This window comes from Pleurodeles waltl, chromosome 11 (genome assembly GCF_031143425.1).
Source record: "Pleurodeles waltl isolate 20211129_DDA chromosome 11, aPleWal1.hap1.20221129, whole genome shotgun sequence".
Taxonomy (NCBI): domain Eukaryota; kingdom Metazoa; phylum Chordata; class Amphibia; order Caudata; family Salamandridae; genus Pleurodeles; species Pleurodeles waltl.
Window position 1 is genome coordinate 248,131,807 of NC_090450.1, and position 21,559 is coordinate 248,153,365.

Consider the following 21,559-nt stretch of genomic DNA (forward strand, 5'->3'; position numbering starts at 1 on the left):
GAGAAGAACACAGATGAAGAAAAGAACACGCAGGATGGGGTGCAGAAGAAGAGAAGAACACAGATGAAGAAAAGAACACGCAGGATGGGGTGCAGAAGAAGAGAAGAACACAGATGAAGAAAAGAACACGCAGGATGGGGTGCAGAAGAAGAGAAGAACACAGATGAAGAAAAGAACACGCAGGATGGGGTGCAGAAGAAGAGAACAACACAGATGAAGAAAAGAACACGCAGGATGGGGTGCAGAAGAAGAGAACAACACAGAAGAAGAAAAGAACACGCAGGATGGGGTGCAGAAGAAGAGAAGAACACAGATGAAGACAAGAACATGCAGGATGGGGTGCAGAAGAAGAGAAGAACACAGAGGAAGAGCAGAGCAGGAAGAAAATGCGGTGAAGAAGAGGAGCGGGACACAGAGGAAGAGCAGAACACGAGGAAAGTGCGGTGAGGAGGAAGAGAAGGACACAGGAGAAGAGTAGAACCGGAGGAAGATGGCTACCAAAGGGAGGAGCAGAAAGCGAAGGGAGATGGACAGAGAGAGGACAGCAGAAGTACGAAGAAAAAGTTGGAGGACAGAGCAGAAGACAGAAGTTCAGGAAAAACAGAGGTGAGTAACGAGGGGCTGGGCAAGGGGCTGGGCGAGGGGCTGGGCGGGAGGAGTACTTACGGTTTAGCTGGTCTTGCTGGGAGGTGGCAGGAGCCTGGGCAGGTGGAGCTGCAGCGGCGGGGGAAGCGACCTACCCTCCCTGACTGAGGAGCAGCAAGGTGGCTGTTGCCACGTGTTGGGACAGTTTTCCTCACTGTTTTCCCTGATCCGCTTCAAGGCAATCTATCCAAAAGACTAACACGATGTTACCTTATTACACTTAATACGTGCTAACTTCAGTTTGGGACCAGATATAAATATGCTGTCTTCTCTCAAATGAATTGTAATTTAAAATCCTCTTTAACAGCATAGCTGGGTTTTAAGTTGCCTTTAGAAAGTTGGCATTTTTCTGCGTAAACCAATACCAGTGTCCTGGGTTACATGTCTGTGATTGACTCGCCTGGAGGGGGTTAAGCATTGCTTCTAGACATAGAGACAAAGATGCCTAGGTGTGAGGAGAGGGTCTTCCTGACAGGATGACTTGACAAAAAGTGTGCCCTGCCCTTATTACACCTCAAAGGATACTGCCTGCAACACACACAAAGGAACCCTACATCAGGCCTGCCCTTGGCGTCGTCACCTTAAGCAGTTTGAAGCCAAAGAAGTGGAAGAGTAAGAAATGGCCAGAAACAGTTTTGGATGTAAGTCAGGGAATCCACCCCCCCCCCCCAAAAAAAAAAGAAGCTGGCACCAGGCATACTGTGGCATTAGCAAAGCTACTCATCAGAACACTCTTAAATCTGTGAAAGATTGAGAAAAAGGACTCCTCTGCTGCCTGAAGAAGGAAGATTGGACCTGCTTGCCTTGATCCCAAGAATCCCAGAAGTGACTAAAAGGGTCAGTTGGCTGACCTCCTGTATGAGCTACAGCCCAGCTTACAAGCACCAACTGGAAATGTTTGGATCTTCCGGAGCCCTGCAACTGGCCTCTGCTGAAAGGAGTCCTGATCCTCAAGAGGTGACCCTCGGGTCCTGTACCCCTGGCTGGCATCAGGGAGCACTTTTCCTAAAGAAAAGGAGAATCTACAGAAATTGTTGGTTCCTTAGACCGGGAAGAGACTTCTTCGTGATGACAGCACCTATCTATGACAACCATCAAGGCGAAGCTCCAATGAGACCTGCTCTACTCTCTGACCATGACAGCCTGTATCAATCACCAACATGAATCTCCAATGATGAGACCCTTTGTGCTACAACATTGATGCTTATGTGCCCTTTGTGCTAACGACCTCCGAGCTGCTCCATCAACGCGAAAGACACTCTTCAAATGTACTTAAGAAAATAACTCTTCAGTGGGACTAAACTGGTCCCTGTATCAGACCCACTCTCCAAAGCTGTCAACCTGAACTTGTGACTTTCCTCCCGTCCAGCGCAACCAGATGCCCATGAGGTGTACTTTTTGGAACTATTTTCACCTAAAACTTTAAAGTCTGATAGCTCAGGTTTTACTGATTGGATTATTGATTGGATTATTGTCGTTTTCGTGTCATTTTTGTTTATTAAATTGTGCTCCATTTTTCTAAATTGGTTTCAGTTTTGTCTTGTGTTGTGTTTTCACTTTATTACTGTTTTAGTGCTGCATATATATTTTGACCATTGCCTCTACGTTAAGTCTGATTGTTTCTGTGCCAAGCTACCAAAGAGTTCAGCATAGCTTTATCTATAGGGACTTGTGTGGTTCACCGTGAGAAGGATTCCTTTTTACTATATGAGTTGTGCTTCAACCCTTCTGAGATAATCCAATTTCTTACAGGTGTGCTTGCTTCCTGTAGATCACCTGCCTGACAAAAATGTTGTTGGGAACTGGCAGCAGTAAAACCATGTAACCTGCTGGACTGTGTATTAATGTTTTTATGAAATTATTAGTGGCTTGCGAAATGTCCCAGCCTTTCCTTCTGAAATTTCAGAAATTTTGTGAAAACTTTGTATATATTGCTGGCAAAGCAAGAAAAATGTCCCCAATTCATAATTAGACAAAAAGTCCTATTTTTTACAGTTTACTAATGAATACAATTGCATATCTTTCCTATTTGCCCCGCGGAACAAATGGGCATAAAAGTCCTAATTTGAGAGTTTCGAAATCAATAAAACTGCAGATTTCAAAATTGTGGCTGTAGGGAAGCAGCTTGCATTGCACGCGTCATTCTGCATATTTCTTATTGTCAGAATGCCACCGAAGTAACATATGCCTTAATACAATGGCGTACACGTATGTTTCCTAATCTCTGACAGCTTTGTTTTCATGCCTTGGTAGCAGGTGGCGGGAGCTTATTTTGACGAGGTTAAAACGCTCCTCCCATCTTCGCCCAAACAGCAGCAGGCCCTTCCGCGTCAGCCTTAAATGTGCAGGGTGGTATTGGGAGGGAGTGAAAATGAGATATCAATAGCAGGCATTAAAGCCAGCCGTGGAGGGTCCTCGTCCAGTGACTGCTCATTTTTTTAACCACCGCGAGGCAGAAGAAGGGTTAACTCGCACGCTCTCGGCAGGCGGGCATCCCTTGCTGCGAGCAGGTTTCTTCAGACACTCACCTACACGGGCTGGCTGTGGCATGCAGTTGTTCCTCGTCCAACCTGCATCATTTGCTGTGCAGACTCCGGTACTGTGGAGATAAAAGGAGGGGGAATCTGTTGCCTAGATAGGATTCTTTAATGAGGCCCGGAGCCCCAGGGACCCTGGAATCTGAGCAGGGAAGATATCCCCCTCCCAACCCAGCCCTCCGCCCGTTTCGTTTCCACGCTCGCGTCTCCTCAGACCCTGGCCAGCAGGCCTAGGCGGAGGGAGCTGTCCAGGGTGCTAGCATGCGGACAGCCTGCGTGTGGGGTACAGGTGGATTGCCCACGCAGAAGCGGACCCGACTGCTGCTGCTTTTGAAAGGAAGGCTCGCTCTTTGTTTCAGAATCGTTCATTAATCTAACGACTACAGCGGCAGCTGGAGAGGACGACGCCGAGCACAGCGAGCTAGCCACAAGGGAGGGACGGTGCCTGGAGGAGCCGGCTTGCCTCAGACCCCGAGCCCAACAGCAGCAATGAGAAAACACGTCCTCGAAGCACCAAGAAACCTGGATTGGATACTAGTTTCACATGTTGTGGTTAGGCTAATACACATGTTCAAATGAACCACTTGGGCATGCAGGACGTGATTGCATTTGATGGTGCTGTAATCCGTGTGGCAAGGTGGCAACATATCATGCAGTTTGTTCGCCGGTGGACCTGCAAGCAACCCGTTATTTGCACACTAGACGAGCCCTCTTGCATCTGAATGTGGACTTTGAGTGGCAAGGACGTTTCTGCTTTGGGGACTTTAAATGCCGCCAAACTTTGAAGGTCATTTGGCTGCTGTGCGAGGAAGCCTGTCATTTTAGTAATGTTGGTATCTACAGGCTGTATGTACTTACTGTCTCAATACAATGCACTTTAATTGAAAACACGGAATTTGAGTGCAATCCAGTTTCTAATGGTGCTTAAAACTTCTTCGGATTGCATTGAGGTCAAATCCAGCCAGTGGATTTTTTAGACAACCAACCACCTTTCATCATTGCACTTACTTACCTGTTGTCGTTGTCTTCACTTTAGGTAAGTACATTATGTTTTTCATTTCATTTAGGTTATCACGTTTTGCTTTGGGATGTCTTATGTTAAAGTCCCGGTGTTTTGTTTTTGATCGGATCATCCCTCTTTTCCATCTCAGAAACTTACCTACTATCTATCTATTCTTGCTCTCTCTAGTTCGATCAGTCACATCCCTTCTTTGTGTCTTTCGTTTCTGAATGTTCTCACTCTCTCTATGTCTCTTTTTGCAGTCGTATCTATCTATCTATCTATCTATCTATCTATCTATCTATCTATCTATCTATCTATCTATCTATCTATCTATCGATCTATCTATATCTATCTGTTGTGACTGTCCATGGAAGTGTAATTTTTACAGGAATTCAGTGTATGCAGCAAACGATTTTAATCCCATTTTGTAAATTGAGCTAGACGCCTGAATTGTGCAAGTTTATCAAGAGTGAATGTCCTGATATTCGTATTTTATAGTAATGGCGTACTTTAGTCCAAAAGCATCCGCTCTGTCAGGATATTTTGCTTAAAAAATAATTTCTAAAGAGCTATAATAAGATAGGCCTTCAAGTTTGTGTCGCTTCCCGTTTCTGTTTGCCAGTCCTGTTTTTCTTACTCTCTTTAAAAACGACGGTCCGTGGAAGGGTAACTGCCCTAGATCCCCTTAATTATTAATGTCTGGCACATGTGTTGGCCGTTACAAACCCACCATGGCTACAAGTGTATTTAAGACTCAGCTGTACAATATTGTGACACGCACGCAGGTTAGTTATTGCCTGGTTAATAATGCATGAGTCCCTCTTGGGAATGTTGTGCTCGGACTATCTGGTGGTCCTGGTCGGAAACACTTCTATCTCTAGCTGAAAGCGCCCCCCCCCCCCCCCCCTCACTCCCGCCCTTGTAGAGGGGGGGAGCATTTCTGTATGCGCCTCTGCCCGCCCACATTTTAATACGTTAAAAGCCTTTATAATGATTGCATGGAGTCAGTAAGCTACTTTCATTCCCTTCACTCTAAGTGAAGAGCTTAACCCAGATGCCAGCCGCTGTTTCTCTGAGTTTGCAACACGCATGAATCCTTCAGCGATATGTCCTGCGTTGTCATGGAAATACTACACGCAAAAGGAACGGAAAGTCGGTCATACTATGTTGTTTACATTCTATAAGATAAGCCTTACAGTGGGACTGTGCAGTGCAGCAAAATCATTTTAATGTGTGTGTTGCGGCTAAACTGTGCTGCTGTAGTCACGTGATCGAACACAGTTGGATTCCAAACGTACAAGATGCACGACCCATTTCTTAGTTACACACAGACCAGCAACTGTAAGTGTTCAAATAGTGGTGCTTTGCAATCAATAATACAGAAATAAATGCAAGTGTCTGAGTAGTGGTTCTTTACAATTAACAGTCAACTGAAAATGTCCAAATAGTGGTGATTTGCACTGAATAACACAGAAACAACCCAATGTGTCAGGATAGTGGATAACACAGAGACAACTGCATGTGTCCGAATAGTGGTGCTTTGCACTCAATAAAACAAAAACAATTGCGTGTGTCAGAATAGTGGTGCTTCTCAAACCATAACACAGAAACAACTCCATGTGTCAGAATAGTTGTGCTTTGCAATCAAAAACACAGAGACTACTGCAAGTGGTAAAATAGTGGTCCTTTGCACTCAATGACACAAAACAACGGCATGTGTCAGAATAGTGGTGTTTTGCAACCCATAACACCGAAACAAATGCAAGTGTCCCATTTGTGGTGCTTCACAATTAATAAAACAGAAACAAATGCATGGGTACAAATAGTAGTGCTTTACAATCAATAACTCAGAGCAATTTCATGTGTTCGAATAGTCGTGCTTTGCAATCAATAACACAGAGACAACTGCATGTGTCCAAATAGTGGTGCTTTGCAATCGGTAGCACAGAAACACTTTCAAGTGTACAAAAGTGGTGCTTTGAGATCCATTACACAGAAACAACTGCATGTGTCCAAACAGTGGTGCTTTCAATCAATAAGACAAAACAACTGCATGTGTCAGAATAGTGGAACTTCGTAATCAATAACACAGAAACAAATGCACGTGTCCGAATAGTGGTGCTTTGCACTCAATAACACAAAAACAACTACATGCGTCAGAATAGTGGTGATTCGCTCTCAATAACACAAAACAACTGCATGTGTCCAAATAGTGGTGATTTGAAACTAATAACATTGAAACAAATGCAACGGTCCGAGTTGTTGTGCTTTGCAATGAACAACACGTAGACGACTGCATGTGCCCAAATATTGGTGCTTTGCAATCGATCAATAACACGGAAACTGAATGTGTCTGAATAGTGGCGCTTCCCCACAAATAACACAGAGGCAACTGCCTGTGTCCGAATAGTTGTGCGTTTCAATTAATCTATCAATAACACTGGGACAACTGCATGTGGTCGAATAGTGGTGCGTTGCGATCAATAGCACAGAAACACCTTCAAGTGTACACAAGTAGTGCTTTGAGGTCCCTTAAAAAGGGGGAAAACGGCATGTGTCCAAATAGTGGTGCTTTGCAATCAATAACACAGAAACAACTGCAAGTGTCTGAAAAGTGATGTTTCCAATCAATAACACTGCTTACGCGAGTGCACGGCAGTAGGCACCCCCATTGTGTGTGCTGCGAGAATGGAATGGGGTCCTACCTAACAGATTGCACTGGGAGATTACATTCATTTCTGAAACACAGGGTGTCAGTGGCATGACCTTCAATCTGTAGCACTTTGAAGTTATGGTAATGCAATCCCTGCCATGTCTCAGCAAATGGCCTCTTCCGTCATTCATTTGTGAAGGCGAAAGATGAGTGTCTCCTCACAGTGTTCTCGACAGACTCCTTCAGCACAAGTGCAAGACATGCAGCCTGTGTCACAGATCCGTGTTTACGCTGTCGGATGAGATGGAAAAATGTGTCTGTTGTCTGGTTCTTCTGGCTAAAACGTGATCACATTAGTAAACAGACACCATCAGAAAGGATGACTTGTTAAAGGTGAACATTGCTTTTGTCCCTGGTTTGTTGAGAATACTTCACTGCCTGTCCAGCTTTGCTGCTTCGACTGTGACATAAAATTGGCGAGTCACAAAGGTTTCCTCATTGAAAGAAGGTGGATGACACTTAGTTTGATCATCAAGCTCACCACAGTCCTGCCTACCGAATTATAAAACATTAGCAGTCATTGCTGAATGTGTTTCTGTGCCTCTTTCTTTTGTTGGCCTCCTCCCTGTCTGGCACTTTTTATTTTTCCGCCATTCTCCCAGTTATGCTGCATCTTTCTTTTGCACCCCTCTCTCCCCCCTCTCCACACGTCACCACGGTGTTGGTTGACTCTCGTTCTTCTACCTTGTATCTATGTCTGTCATCTCTGTCTGTCACCCTTCCCCGTCATCTTGTCTGTCTTTTCTATCTATGTCTGGTTTGTCTCTGTCTGGTACCGAATGTGTTTTTCTTTCTTATTTTGCTTCTATTCTGGAGCTCATAATGACATAGCTATTCGACATATTTGACAGTCATGAAGGCCGGAGTTTATTGGATTGCTATAGTACAGTGGTTCCTAGCCTTTTGACTTCTGTGGTCCCCCACTTTATCATTACTGGAACCCTGGGACCCCCACTGAATCATAATTCGAATCCGGGGACCCCCACTGAGTCATTACTGAAAGCTGGAGGGACTAATCTGTTAATATTATTTAATTTTCTAAGTAGTCGCGGACCCCCTGAGGAGGCTTCGCGGACCCCAAGGGGTCCCCACACCATAGGTTGGGAACCACCGCGAAAGTATATATTAATGTCTCATCAAGTTTGTCACTCGTTTCCAATCAACTGTCTGAAAAACTCTTTGGGATGGCTGCGCTGTGGGCACTTAGGTGACAGGGAGCGACGAATCAGGCTTCCTGATTCTTCCTGCATCACTTCCTTCACTGTCAATATAGCGCATGCAACCATTACGTGAGAAGATCGTTTGTTTTCTTTCTTCCTGATTGACACAGTCGCTGTGTCCAGGTGATACTCTGCATGCATTTGGCATACGCATTGGGTCAAACATACCAGGTCAACCGCAGGCATGATGCATGGGTGAGATTTCGAGGCTGTAGACTTAATTTTCATCCAGTTTAGCTGAGTAGCAGGTGAATGATCAGGACACCCTACAGAGTTTGGTTTGAAGAGTGGTTGCTGAATGTGAATGAAGTGGGGAAGTAGCCGAGTGACAGGTTATTGTGGTGCATGGACTGTTAGGAGCAAAGTGTTTGGATGAAGTGCAAAGGAGGGCACAGGTTACCGAAATTGTAAACTTTAGAACCCCATGCCATCCTCAGTAGGTTCTTATGCCAGTCTCCTTTAGAGAATGCTATCCCATTTGCACCTTTAATTTAATATGTATTCTGCATGGGCACCAAGGCTGAAATGTATGTAGTCAGCTGTATGCAAATAGGACTACTACGTGCCTGCGCGCACACTTACACACACACATACACACACACGCACACACACACACACACACACACATGTAGGTGTGTTTCAATTTTTTTCAGTGAAAACAAGCAATCCCCTATTTCCAAGAATTCCGATAAGCTGTGACTGTGTTCTTCCTAGGTCAAATTGAAACCTCTCATATGGTGTCCTGAAGCACCATGAAGATACTCCATGGGAATCTTAATTCATACATGAAATTAGAATGCTTATTTTAAGATTTCCTTCCCTAATGGTGACACTATAATCCCTTCCCTGCTCACCTTTTCCCTCCATTTTTTACTTTTCTTTTCCCCACCCTTTCATACCTTCCATATCCACCCACAGGGACGTAGCTTGGCCAGTATGATGGGGTGTTGGAGGGTCAGCGGCAACAATCACATTGGCACATGATGTTAAAATGTATTATAAGACAAGCAAGGCACATGAGATGGGCTTAAAAGGCAGTGCAAAGGGAAAGGAATGCAGATTGGTAGGTGTACTAAGTTAAAGTAACGTCACTCTTTTGTGAAATAACCAACTTTTCAAACTGAGAGAGGGAGAGAGTGTGGATGTGCGTTTTTGCCTGGGTGAAAATTCCTAGTGAAATTCAACAGACACCTTACCATACCCGACTTAAAGCACCTGCACCCAACTATTTATCACAAAATACATTTATTAGCGAGTGTAAGACCCCACACACCCCTGAAGCTATGCCCCCCTCCACCTACCCATTTCATCCTTTCTACTTCGCTTCCATGCCTTTCTTTCACCTTCCCTTTTCTTTTGCTGTCTCTTCCTTCTTTTCCCTTCCAAGTTTCAAAGAAATACTCGGTTTGTGGTGAACAGGCACACAAGCCCTGTATTCCAAGTTATAATATATACTAGCTTTATTCCCAGTGCAGGTTTTATTAAGTAGTTCATGGTGAAACCTGCCCAAGGAAAAGAGATCATAAGGAGGGAAAATATCCGGGGATAAGATGTGCAGACCATAGATTCCCCAGGTTAGCACCAACTCTGACCTCAAAACATTGTAATCAATCAATAACTTCACCAAAGTAATAATGCAATTGTAATTTGTGATATTAGATTTTCTCTGGATACGAATTCTTCCCAAGTAATGAGATGGATCTTAGTCTTGGGTTACAAGGATGGTAAAATTAACTACAAGAACAATATCAGAACTGCATACAGATGCTGTAGCGTCCATGCAGACTTCCACTCAGTGAAATCCGAGGATACCTGTAATTATGCAAATTATTAATTGAAGGGATGATTTCCCAAAGGCCAAGTTGCCACACTGTGCCCATAGTGTCAATAGTCAGGTTGTCTGCAGGTCCTGCACCACATAAATGGTGCAAAAATTGACCATTTCCATCTGATTAGCCCTTGCTGTGTCATGTTTGTGGGTGAGTTTTAGTGCACATGATATGTCATTCTTTTCTTCATCAGAAGGAATGTCTGAGATATGACTTTCACGTCTTTATTGATAGAAGGATTGTGATGCATCTGTGTGATGTGAGCTGATTTTCAGTCTGTCCGTTGTATAGCTGCTTTATATTTCTTGAATCCTTATCTTGCTCATTTGGCTCACCTGGAGACCTATATCTCAGAAACTTCAACCTTGTTCTCTTTCTCATTTATGTGCTGGAAGGCATCTTTTCATTATTGGAAACTCAGTGGCACTTTTTTTGTCACTGGCTTCTATCAGGGTTGGACACATCGAGATAACCCCTTTGCGAGGTCCTCCATGTGGAAAGTTGATGTCCTTCACCCCTTACTCTAACTTCTTATCCAGAAGATAATTCTCGTGACAAATAATGTACTAGTGAGCTTTGGCCCACCTTCCATAACAAAAATCAGATTTGATGCAGTGCAGTCTGTTATCAGGGTATCCTCATTGGTACCCTTTGAAGTTATTGCTCGTTGTAAGGGTATTTAGATATCCTTTCTCTTTAGAGCAAATCATGACTTTTATTTTGGAGAGTTTGGTGCTTGTCCCCTTCAGGGGTTATACAGACACCAGTTGTTAAAAATAATAATTGCATTATTTGTTTCCTTATTATTATTGCTACTGCTGATAGACTTTACTTTCAGATTACTGCCTAAGCATGTATTTTCAATTGCTTACTTGCTGCCACACTATTCCATTCTGTAGCATCTACTAAGAACAAACTGGACCTATTGGTGCTTATTTTCAGTTTGCATGCACTGTTATTTGAGTTTATGTGTCTCCCACCCCCACATGTCACATGGGGCGCCCTCTAATTGTGTTCACTGTAGCAATTACCCTTTTTGGGGCTGATTCATGTTAAAAATACCCTCAGCCGGAGCTTAAGTAACTGTTTCTGTCTAGTCTAAATTCATCTGTTGCTATACACCCATGCCAAAGCATGTGGGAGCCAGATTTAATGTCTGGATGACAATTCTCTAAAATTAGGGAGCACAATTTACCTTGTGTATCATCTCCTGAATGTCTTGTAAGGTTTATAGTGACCAAAAGGAGTGAATTATAATTTAATGGAGAGTTCTCCCTTTGTCAGCATGGCGAGGACATTACCTTCACCACCCTGACTGACTAGCAAACATTGAACTTAGAAGTGACCCCTGGCCCAGTGGTCTCCTCTCTTTATTGACAGGGATTGCCTTCAAAGCAGTTTCTTTCTGTGTACAAAAACAATTGGTGAACGGCACCATCAGTTTTGACACCCATTTACCAACCTTTTTTAAAGTTTTAATTTTTCAGAAACAAACTTCCAAAGTGGGAGCTTGTGTCTAAAAACATACAACTAATGACTCCACACTCTTGGAGCTTTCTTCCATGGTATGGTGGCCATTGTATTTCACTGTCCTTCACTACCAAGCTTTTCCTAGTGATGGCAGACAGAAAAGAAAGACATTACGCTATACTCCACCAATTGAATGGCCAGTGTAATGTCCTTCTCCGATGGGTCATACTGAATTAGGGCATCAGAAAAAGATTTTCATCGACAAAGGCAATGGAGGCTCCATCAACAGAAAACGTAAGGTCTGTCAATCTCTACATAGGGCAGGCGTACCAAGGGTTTGGCAGACAGGGTACTATGTTGCGAAAGAATACTGTATTTGCCAATTTCTAAATAAGGCTTTAAATATAGACTTTTTAGTTCTTATGGGTATTTGCATAAACTACATCTTCTAATAATCTTCACAGTTTTATGATTTCTCTCACTTAACAGTGATTTATAACATCTACAACATATCATTGTTCTTTAACTTCGAAGAAAAGATTCTCCATTTCGAAGTGGGTGTCTGTCTGTTCTCCCTGTATTGTTTTTCTTTTCTTTTGTCTCTGTGACCACGTCTTTAGTCAGTGTTTTGTTGGATAGTTTTACTGCTTGAATGTTTACCTATATAGGATCTTAGATTTTTTGCATAATTTTTTAACGTTCTTGAGATTTTTCAAATCACCATCAATTTTTAAGTTGAGGCTCACTTTTAGCTAAAGGTGCTATTGGAAGGTATTGAATTGTTAAAAAAAGGAATATCTGGAACTCAGCTTGTTGAAGCTCTACCATCACTGATCTTGTTTGAAAGCATTGGTAGAAGCCCTTCCTTAAATTTATCTTGCTAAAATTCACACCCCTTACTTAGTTACTTCTCAGGGGGGTTTGAGTGCTAAAATCTGATTGCAAGTCTACTCAATGGCATCCGATACATATATAGGCACTTAGCACATGATGTACATCATTTTAAGAACTGAATTTCCCAATCAGACATAATCCACCAATATGCTCTTTATAATCCCTAGTTGTGATTAGGTTGTGCAGTGCATTATGTGGAATCCAGGAGATTCAGAGCTCTCTGGAGTTCTCAGGTGTAATTGTTTTTGCACTTGGGAATTTCAAGTTGTCTGAAACCTGTTCCTACTTAAACTCTTATGTTGTATGCATGGTAGTTTATCATCTGGGGGATGTTATCCACACTGGTGCAGTTCTCTTTTAGTCTGTTTTCATTGTTTGTCTGTTGCAAGCTTTTCTTTGTCTTTAACAGAAAGTCTGAAGTTCTTAGAACACACAAAAATAGTGATATTATCTTGGCTACCCACTCTGTATGCTGACATGTTTTTGTATTTTTTTTATTGGGTGTGGTTGTTACAGTATGATCTCTTACACTGTAAGCATACAGTATTGTTTACAAAGATGGAGGCTTAATACTGAAATGTGGAGAGAACTGCTGTATTTTGCTGTGGTTAGTTTAGTCTTGCAGAAATCTTAGGGCCTCATTACAAGTGTGGTGGCCCGTAGACAGCCACACTCACATTGACGGTCGGACCACCGCACTCCAGGTGATCCGACTGCCCAATTACAATCCTGAAGGATGGACTCGCCAGGGGATCGCTGTCCCCTCTGGGAACATTGTTTCCGATAGGCTGACAGCAGTCTTGGTTGTAGTCATCCAAGGTGGCACTGAACTCAGCACCACCTGGCTGATTATAACCTTGTTTTCCACCAGCCTTTTCATGGCTGTTTCCCCACCATGTAAAGGCTGGTGGAAAACAAGTGCAGGGTGGCCACGGGCAGGGGCAGTGTAGGGCCCCCCCAGCCCAGCACCATTGGAATGTGTACTGTCTGCTTTGCAGACAGTGCACATTCTGAGGGTGCTGGTTGGCCCCCTTTGTGCAAAAAGATAGCACTTGGCTCCTTTAAGGGAGCCGAGTGCTGTCTTGTAGCACTGCTCCCGCCAGGCTTACTGGTGGGAACGTTCAAAGAAAATGTTCCCACCATCAGACCGGCGGAAACATTGTAATAGGCTGGGTGGAACGCCACTGTTATGGTGGCTGTAACTTACCAAGAGTTTGGCGGTCCTGGGTTGGGACTGCAAATCTCATAGTGAGGCCATTAGTGTCCCCAAACTCTGTTTTATTTTGAAAATATGAGATAAAATCAGTTGTCGTACAGTAAATAATCCCCAGCATTTGACCACTGATTAGGAAAGTACTTTGCATTAGAATTATCCCTGAGCCCCTGCTAGATTTCCAGGTCTGCTACTCTCAGTCGAGTCAGAGAGCTGATTTCATCAAAATGCCAGTGGTAGCAAAGTGATATTACAGAGCTTCCCTTTGGCCCAGTGACATCACAGGAAGTGACATTGTATGATATGACAATCCTCCCAGGAAGTGATGTCACATGACCTTAATCTTGATGACAGCGCAGTAACTGACACTGATGAAGTTCAGAGACTTTTAGGTGCACAATTATGTAATAACGCAAGCTAATAACACAGCTAAACATACACTTTATATATCAGCTACATTTTACAAAGTCTACTGACAGGATAGCAACATTATACATTTCCGTTTTTTTATTGCACACAAATTATGTGTTTGTTGAAGAGGAAAATATAGGGCGACTAAAACACCAGGTAGCCAAATTATTTACACTCCTGCTTCAATTGTCTCCCTAGTGCAGACCTTAAGCATAAAATGTATTGCAAAATTAGAGAAAAACACATTAAAAAACATAAAAAATATTATTAGTTTTCTTCATGCATTTCTTTATGTAGATCAACGTGAACAATGTTATTGACATTAATCATCCTTTAGCGGTGTTAGCATCACTTGTAATGCATTATCACTCACTAAGCACATTGGTGAGGTGTATATTCAAAAACACAATTTTCCATTTGTTCACAATAAGAAAGATCTCCAACATCTTGTCAAAAAAACATATATTGTTATTTAATTTTAAAAGTTATATTCAGCAGAATACAGTTTCTGCTGCCATACACTTCTTTGTTTTTAACTGAATGCCTCAGTTCACAGCTGAAGCTGCAGAAAGTATACAGGGCACATCAAATCACTGTTTAGCTTCTGTTCTGTTCTTGGTATTGCCTTTGCCACTTCCTAGGCCATGAGTCACAAAGTCAATTGCAAGAGTCACAAAAGGCAAGCCAGCGGTCACAGCAGCAATCTCTGGCAGACCCTAAATGATGTACATGACTTAGACTCTGTCCACCTTTTTGTGCCACTATTTTGGTATCTGAATACCTGACACTCAAAATTACAAATAAAAGAAGGGGATGAATTTGTATAGTCAGCTAACTGATGCTTAAGAGTGACATGCACAGACACGGAGCTGACTTGCACAGACACCCTTTCTACCTATCCACTAACAGCTAAAAAATGTATTTGCATAAGTGAATTTTATTTGCAGCTCTAATAAATTGGGTTACTGGTTGAGGGGGAGGTGAAACCCTATTCAAGCAAGAACCACAATCCTATTCAGGGTGAGGTCACAAGCAAACCCTAAATTAACCTGTGCTGAAAACTATAGTATCTTGGCATAAACTAGTCAGGCTTGACTCAAAGGCATTGTGTAAAGTATTTGTGCAACACTTCATACAGTAATACCGTAGAAAACACACCACAAAAGGATCCCACACTGGGTGAAAAAAATAGAGCAATTTTTAAAACAAAACCAAAAAGACAAAAAATCTATAAGAACAACAAGACATATGCAATTTTACAGATGTCCTTAAAACAGCACCAATAAGCACAAGGCACCAACTGTTGATATCTGGTCACACAGGACTGGGGCAAAGTCACAAGTTTAGGCCAACCGCAATGAGGCACAGGTCAGCTAAAGTACCCAATTAGGTCAGATGAACTAGAGTACCTTAAATCCTAGTTGAGGAGCATTGTGAGGTCCTGCGTCGAGGATGATTCACACAGCTGCCTAGCAGTGGACGGATCCCACATGATCCGCTGCTGAGTGCTTGCTGGCACTTTCCCTGCCACATCACTTCCAATTCTGGGTTGCGATGCTGGAGAAGCCACAGATTGCCACTGCAAATGATGCCACCAAGGGTACGGATGATGCTGTGGGCATAACGATCACAGCTTTACCAGACCTCTACTAGGCTATTATGTGCCCATGCTGGAAACGATGCGGGAACTGGCCTGCAGATCGGACGATTGCAGGCAATTCAAGTTCCTTTGTTACGCACATGATGCACATAGGCCACTTTCTTGACTTCTTTTGAGAGGAGTGGACCACCAGGTTTCTCACGGGTGGTAAGTGCTCTGCATGCTCTGTTGAAATCTAATTAGCGGCAGATTGACTACCCTGTTGAGAATCGTTGGCTAGGATCATTAATATCAAACCCTCAGGATTCATAAAGTGTCTTAGAACGCTGTGTTTTTTGTTTTTTTTGCATCTTTTCAGCACTGGCCTGTATCAATGTCTGGTACACTTAAGTGGCATTTTAAAGTATAAGAAAGTACTTCAAGCCAGCAGGTGCGGCTGGCAATTTGGATGCTTCAGCCTTGGTGCAGAGAGCAAAAAAACATGCAGGGAAACAGGGGCACGGTGAATCATAGCTCTCAGCTGCACAAAAGAACTTAGGATAGCAGCAAACGCAGTGTGCTCAGAGGGCAATCTGGCTATACAAGGCTAATTCGACACGGGTAAGGCAAATTGAACTTTAGCACAGGCGGTGGGAATCCCAGCAGACTCAGTGAATATTATAATAGCAGCTTAATCTCCAGAACTTAAAAAATAGACTCCTGGGGTATTTTTCCACAGCCTGATACAAGCCATGGTAAAGCAAAAAAATACCCTTGTTCTCAAAGGGCAAAGCAATCTCTGGTGCATCGGGGGTTTTTCAGTCAACAGCTCCACGGTCCTCTCTCTTGTAACATCAGCCCCTGCATGTATGACAAATGTCGACTCTTTACAGGTGCCTTCTGCTGCTGGCCAGGCTGTATTGCCTAGCTGCCCAGAGCCTTTTAGCCTTGCAAGTGAGCAGCTGCTGGTTGGGTCAGCGGCACCGTCATGCCCCTAGCAGGACAAAAGCAGGAGGATCACCAACAAGATCCATGTGCCATGGCAGTCACCATGCAATGGGATGCTAAAATCATGCTTAATTTAATCTTGGATCAGATCAGAGAAGTCAGAGCTTCACATGTGTCAGAAAGAGCAGCTCTGCATTCCAGACTCTCTAAAATTGAAAAAACTATGGCCCAACTCCCAGAGTGGCTGAAGAAGGCAGAGTCCAGAATATCGGAACTGGAAGATCAAGTTTGTACTATGCAGAAAGAAGTTAGTCAGTTCCACAAACTAAAACCTTTACTGAAGTATAGGATAGAGGAACATTAAAACCGTTCATGACATGCTAATCTCCACATAGTAGTGCTCCCCGAGGGATGTGAGGCCCAACAGGTTCTCCAATGGGTGGACACATTCATAAAAACTCATGTTCTGCCATGACATTCTGACGACTTAACAATAACAAGAGCTCATCATGTTCTGATGCAGTGTTCCCCTTCTCAAAATTTCCGTGTACCATCCTTTTAATTCTCTGGATTATCAAATCAAAGAATAAGTGTTAGCCAAGGCAATTAAAGATAAACGGTTTCCATGCCAGACACCTCAGTGTCACATTTTTGCAGCTATGTCTGTCTGAGCAGTTCGACACTGAAAGGACTTTGTAAAAATTGTGTATCTGTTTAAATCACAGGGTAATCAAGCATCAATTGCACAACAATCTAAATTGAAGGTTTTTTCAAGAGGAAGTTTAATTTATTTACTATTATGTCAGAGGCTCAGGAACTTTTGCAGCAGATCGGTAATCAGTCCCAAGTGTAAATGCCACAATGTAGATTAATGTCACTGGGCTTTTGATTTTGAAGGGGATAGGGTTTTGGGCAAGATCACTGGAGGGTCAAGTTGGGTGAGATGAGTTTGCACCCAGTCTTAACTTTGTATTTATTCATGGTGAAGAGCAATTCTGAATCAATTAATTTAGTATGATCTCCCTCATCATGGACTTTCAGCCCGGCATTTAGATATTAAGCTATTTTAGGTTGATGAAGCCTGTGATATTTATTGTGGCTATGGGACATCTGGGCGACATGGTGTGGTGCCATGGCACCCAGTGCAGCTAGAAGTTCTGTGAGAGGGCTATTGTGGCCGATTCCCCTCTCGCTGGGGTTGGGCCCTTTCTTCCGTTCTGTCCTTCTTTCTTTTCTTTTCGCTTTCCATTATGGAGTACTACGGGGGTTTCAGAGTGGGATTCAGGGGAGGGGGTATCGCATATAATTAAATTTAGCAGATTTGTACCAGGATTGAAATTTTGAGGATGAGCGAAACAGTAATACAGGAACACAATTATCAAGTAAAAGGTACCTATGAAATGGGCTGTAAAGTCAGATTTATTTTGTGCAATATAAATGGCATGGCAAATAGACTGAAATATGGGGGACTGATTAGATAGTTGGGCTCTTTTTCCCCAGAAGTATTGTTTCTACAAGAAACCCTTCTTAAGAACAACTCTTCAAATATCTATATTCTGAAGTACTACCCTCATGCTTATTTTTCTTCAGCTGGTCTTGCAGTAAGGGGTGTTGACATTTTGTAGTGTAGGGGGCTGGACTGGTTGGTGAGAGATGTATTCACAGATCCACAGGGTAATGGTTATCATTGAAGGTTGTTGCAAGTGGTGCTCTGTTAAATCTGGTCAACTACTATGCCCCAGTTTTTGATGAAGTAGACTCATTGCTGCAGATTTATAATATTGCTATGGGAGCTGTGGGGCCAATATTAGGAGGTGATTTTAATTTAATCAGAATAAAGCAAAAAAAAAAAATGAAGTCACAAGCTGATAAGTTCATGGCTATACTCAAACATGATTTTCAATTACTCGATCAATGGAGATGTGACCATCGAGGCATTTCACAATATACATTGCTTCTCACATCGGTATCACACCTCCTCCTGCATTGACTTCTTTACATTTCTCAGTCGATTAAAAGAGCGGGCTCTGATATTTGAGCTAGATCATTTTCTGATCATTCATTGGTTTCCGTTAAAATAGAGCTGAAGAGAACTAGAGGTGACAGGCCCAGGTGGCAGCTGGACTGCTCACTTCTTTCAATCCAGGACTGGCTCATAGAAATGAGGCAATGCATTCAGGTCTATTTTTGGTTAAATAGGGGTATGGCCTTCCTTTTTTCCATGTGGAAAACTTTTAAGGCTTCAGCCAGGGGTTAAATTATTGTGTATAATGTGCAGCAATTCAAAAAGAGTAGAGATCAAATAACTGAGCTGCAGTTTGGCAGTAGAAACTAAGCACTACATGTAGGAAAGTACCATCTTCCCTGGCATGTTACCCCCATTTGTACATGTATGTAAGTTTGTTTTCACCTGTCTCACTGGGATCCTGCTAGCCAGGACCCCAGTGCTCATAGTTCGTGGCCTGAATGTGTGTATCTGTGAAGTGACTAACTGTGTCACTGAGGCTCTGCTAACCAGAACCTTAGTGCTTATGCTCTCTCTGCTTTTAAAATTGTCACTATAGGCTAGTGGCCATTTTTACCAATTCTAATTGGCATATTGGAACACCCTTATAATTCCCTAGTATATGGTACCTAGGTACCCTGGGTATTGGGGTTCCAGGAGATCCCTATGGGCTACAGCATTTCTTTTGCCACCCATAGGGAGCTCAGACAAATGTTACACAGGACTGCCACTGCAGCCTGAGTGAAATAATGCACACGTTATTTCACAGCCATTTTCACTGCACTTAAGTAACTTATAAGTCATCTATATGTCTACCCTTCACTTGCTGAAGGTTAGGTGCAAAGTTACTAAGTGTGAGGGTACCCTTGCACTAACAAAGGTGCCCCCACATAGTTCAGGGCCATTTCCCCGGACTTTGTAAGTGCGGAGACACCATTACACATATGCACTACATATAGGTCAATTCCTATATGTAGCTTCAGAATGGTAACTCCGAATATGGCCATGTAACATGTCTAAGATCATGGAATTGTCCCACCATGGCAATTCTGGTATTGGGGTGCCAATCCCATGCATCCCCGGGGCTCCACTATGGACCTCGGGTACTGCCAAACCAGCTCTCTGGGGTTTTCTCTGCAGCTACCACTGCTGCCACCCCACGGACAGGGTTCTGCCCTCCTGGGGTCTGGGCAGCCCAGTCTTAGGAAGGCAGACCAAAGAATTTCCTCTGAGAGAGGGTGTTACACCCTCTCCTTTTGGAAATAGGTGTTAAAGGCTGGGGAGCGGTAGCCTCTCCCAGCCTCTGGAAATGCTTTGAAGGGCACAGATGGTGCCCTCCTTGCATAAACCAGTCTACACAGTTCAGGGAACCCCCAGGCCCAGCTCTGGTGCGAAACTGGACAAAGGGAAGGGAAGTGACCACACCCCTGTCCATCACTACCCCAGGGGTGGTGCCCAGAGCTCCTCCAGTGTGTCCCAGACCTTTGCCATCTTGGATCCAGAGGTGTGAGGGCACTCTGGAGGCCTCTGAGTGGCCAGAGCCAGCAGGTGATGTCAGAGACCCCTCCTGATAGGTGCTTACCTGACTAGGTGGCCAGTCCTCCTCTGAGGGCTATTTAGGGTCTCTCCTGTGGGTTTTCCCTCAGATAACGACTTGCAGGAATCCACCAGAGTGCCTCTGCACCTCTCTCTTCGACTTCTGCCAAGGATCGACTGCTGACTGCTCCAGGACGCCTGCAAAACTGCAACAAAGTAGCAAGAAGACTACCAGTGACATTGTAGCACCTAATCCTGCATGCTTTTTCGACTGTTTCCTGTGGTGCATGCTTTGGGGGCTGCCTGCCTTTGTCCTGTACTGGAAGCCACGAAGAAATCTCCAGTGGGTCGACAGAATCTTCCCCTGCTCCAGCAGGCACCAAACTTCAGCATCACTGGTACAACGGGACCCCTCTCATCCTGACAAGCATGGCCCCTGCAACACAGGTGGTGGACCCAAGTGACCCAGACTGTCCAGTGGTCCAACTGTCCAAATTTGGAGGAGGTAAGTCCTTGCCTCCCCTCTCCAGACAGTAATCCTGTGCACCGCGTGAACTGTAGCTACTAGGGCTTCTGTACACATTTCCAAGAAATCCTTCGTGCACAGTCAAGTCCAGGTCTCCAGCACTCTGTCCTGCAAATCCCAGCTCCCTGAGTTGATCTCCGGCTTCCTTGGGACCCTCCTTTGCAGTGTTGAGACGACCACCATGTTCAGACATTTTGAACCCATGTTCAAGTTCTTCTGTGGGTGCTACCTTCTTGTGTGTGGGCTCTCTATGTTGCTGAGGGCCCCTTCTGTCTCCTCTCCCAAGTGGCAACATCCTGGTCCTTACTGGGCCCAGGCAGCACCCATTTTCTTCAATTGCAACTCTTGCAGCTAGCAAGGCTTGTTTTCGGTCTTTTGCCAAAGAAACAACTTTGCATCCTCCAGCACTCCGTGGGGCATCTTCTGCATGAAGCAGAAGTTCCTAGCATCTTTCGTTGTTGCAGAATCTTCAGCTTCTTACATCCAGAGGCAGCTATTTTGCACTTTCATACGGGGTTTAGTGGGCTCCTGCCCCCCCCGACACTTTCACGACTCTTGGACTTGGTCCCCTTCCTTTGCAGGTCCTCAGGTCCAGGAAACCATCTTCAGTGCTTTGCAGTCTGTTGTGGTCTTTGCAAAATCCTCTATCATGAGTTTAGTGTGTTTCTGGGGAAATAGTAGTACTTTACTCCTACTTTTCAAGGTCTTGGGGTGGGGTATCTTGGACACCCTTAGTGTTTTCTTACATTGCCAGCGACCCTCTACACACTACATTAGCTTAGGGGTCCATTTGTGGTACGCATTCCACTTTCTTAATATATGGTTTGTGTAGCCCCTAGGCCTATTGCATCCTATTGTATTCTACAGTGTTTTCACTACTTACCTCCTCCAAATTTGGACAGTTGGACCACTGGACAGTCTGGGTCACTTGGGTCCACCACCTGTGTTCCAGGGGCCACGCTTGTCAGGGTGAGAGGGGTCCCGTTGTACCAGTGATGCTGAAGTTTGGTGCCTGCTGGAGCAAGGGAAG

General features: G+C 43.9%; 1 protein-coding gene across 1 annotated transcript in view; it reads left to right on the forward strand.

The window, feature by feature from the left end:
- Window positions 1-3,089: 3,089 nt before the first annotated feature.
- Window positions 3,090-21,559, forward strand: part of NYAP2 (neuronal tyrosine-phosphorylated phosphoinositide-3-kinase adaptor 2) — a 1,263,566-nt gene continuing 1,245,096 nt past the window's right edge. Inside the window, exon 1 of the mRNA XM_069213494.1 lies at window positions 3,090-4,218. The gene's annotated coding sequence lies outside the window, so the exon portion shown is untranslated. The remainder of the gene's footprint in view (window positions 4,219-21,559) is intronic.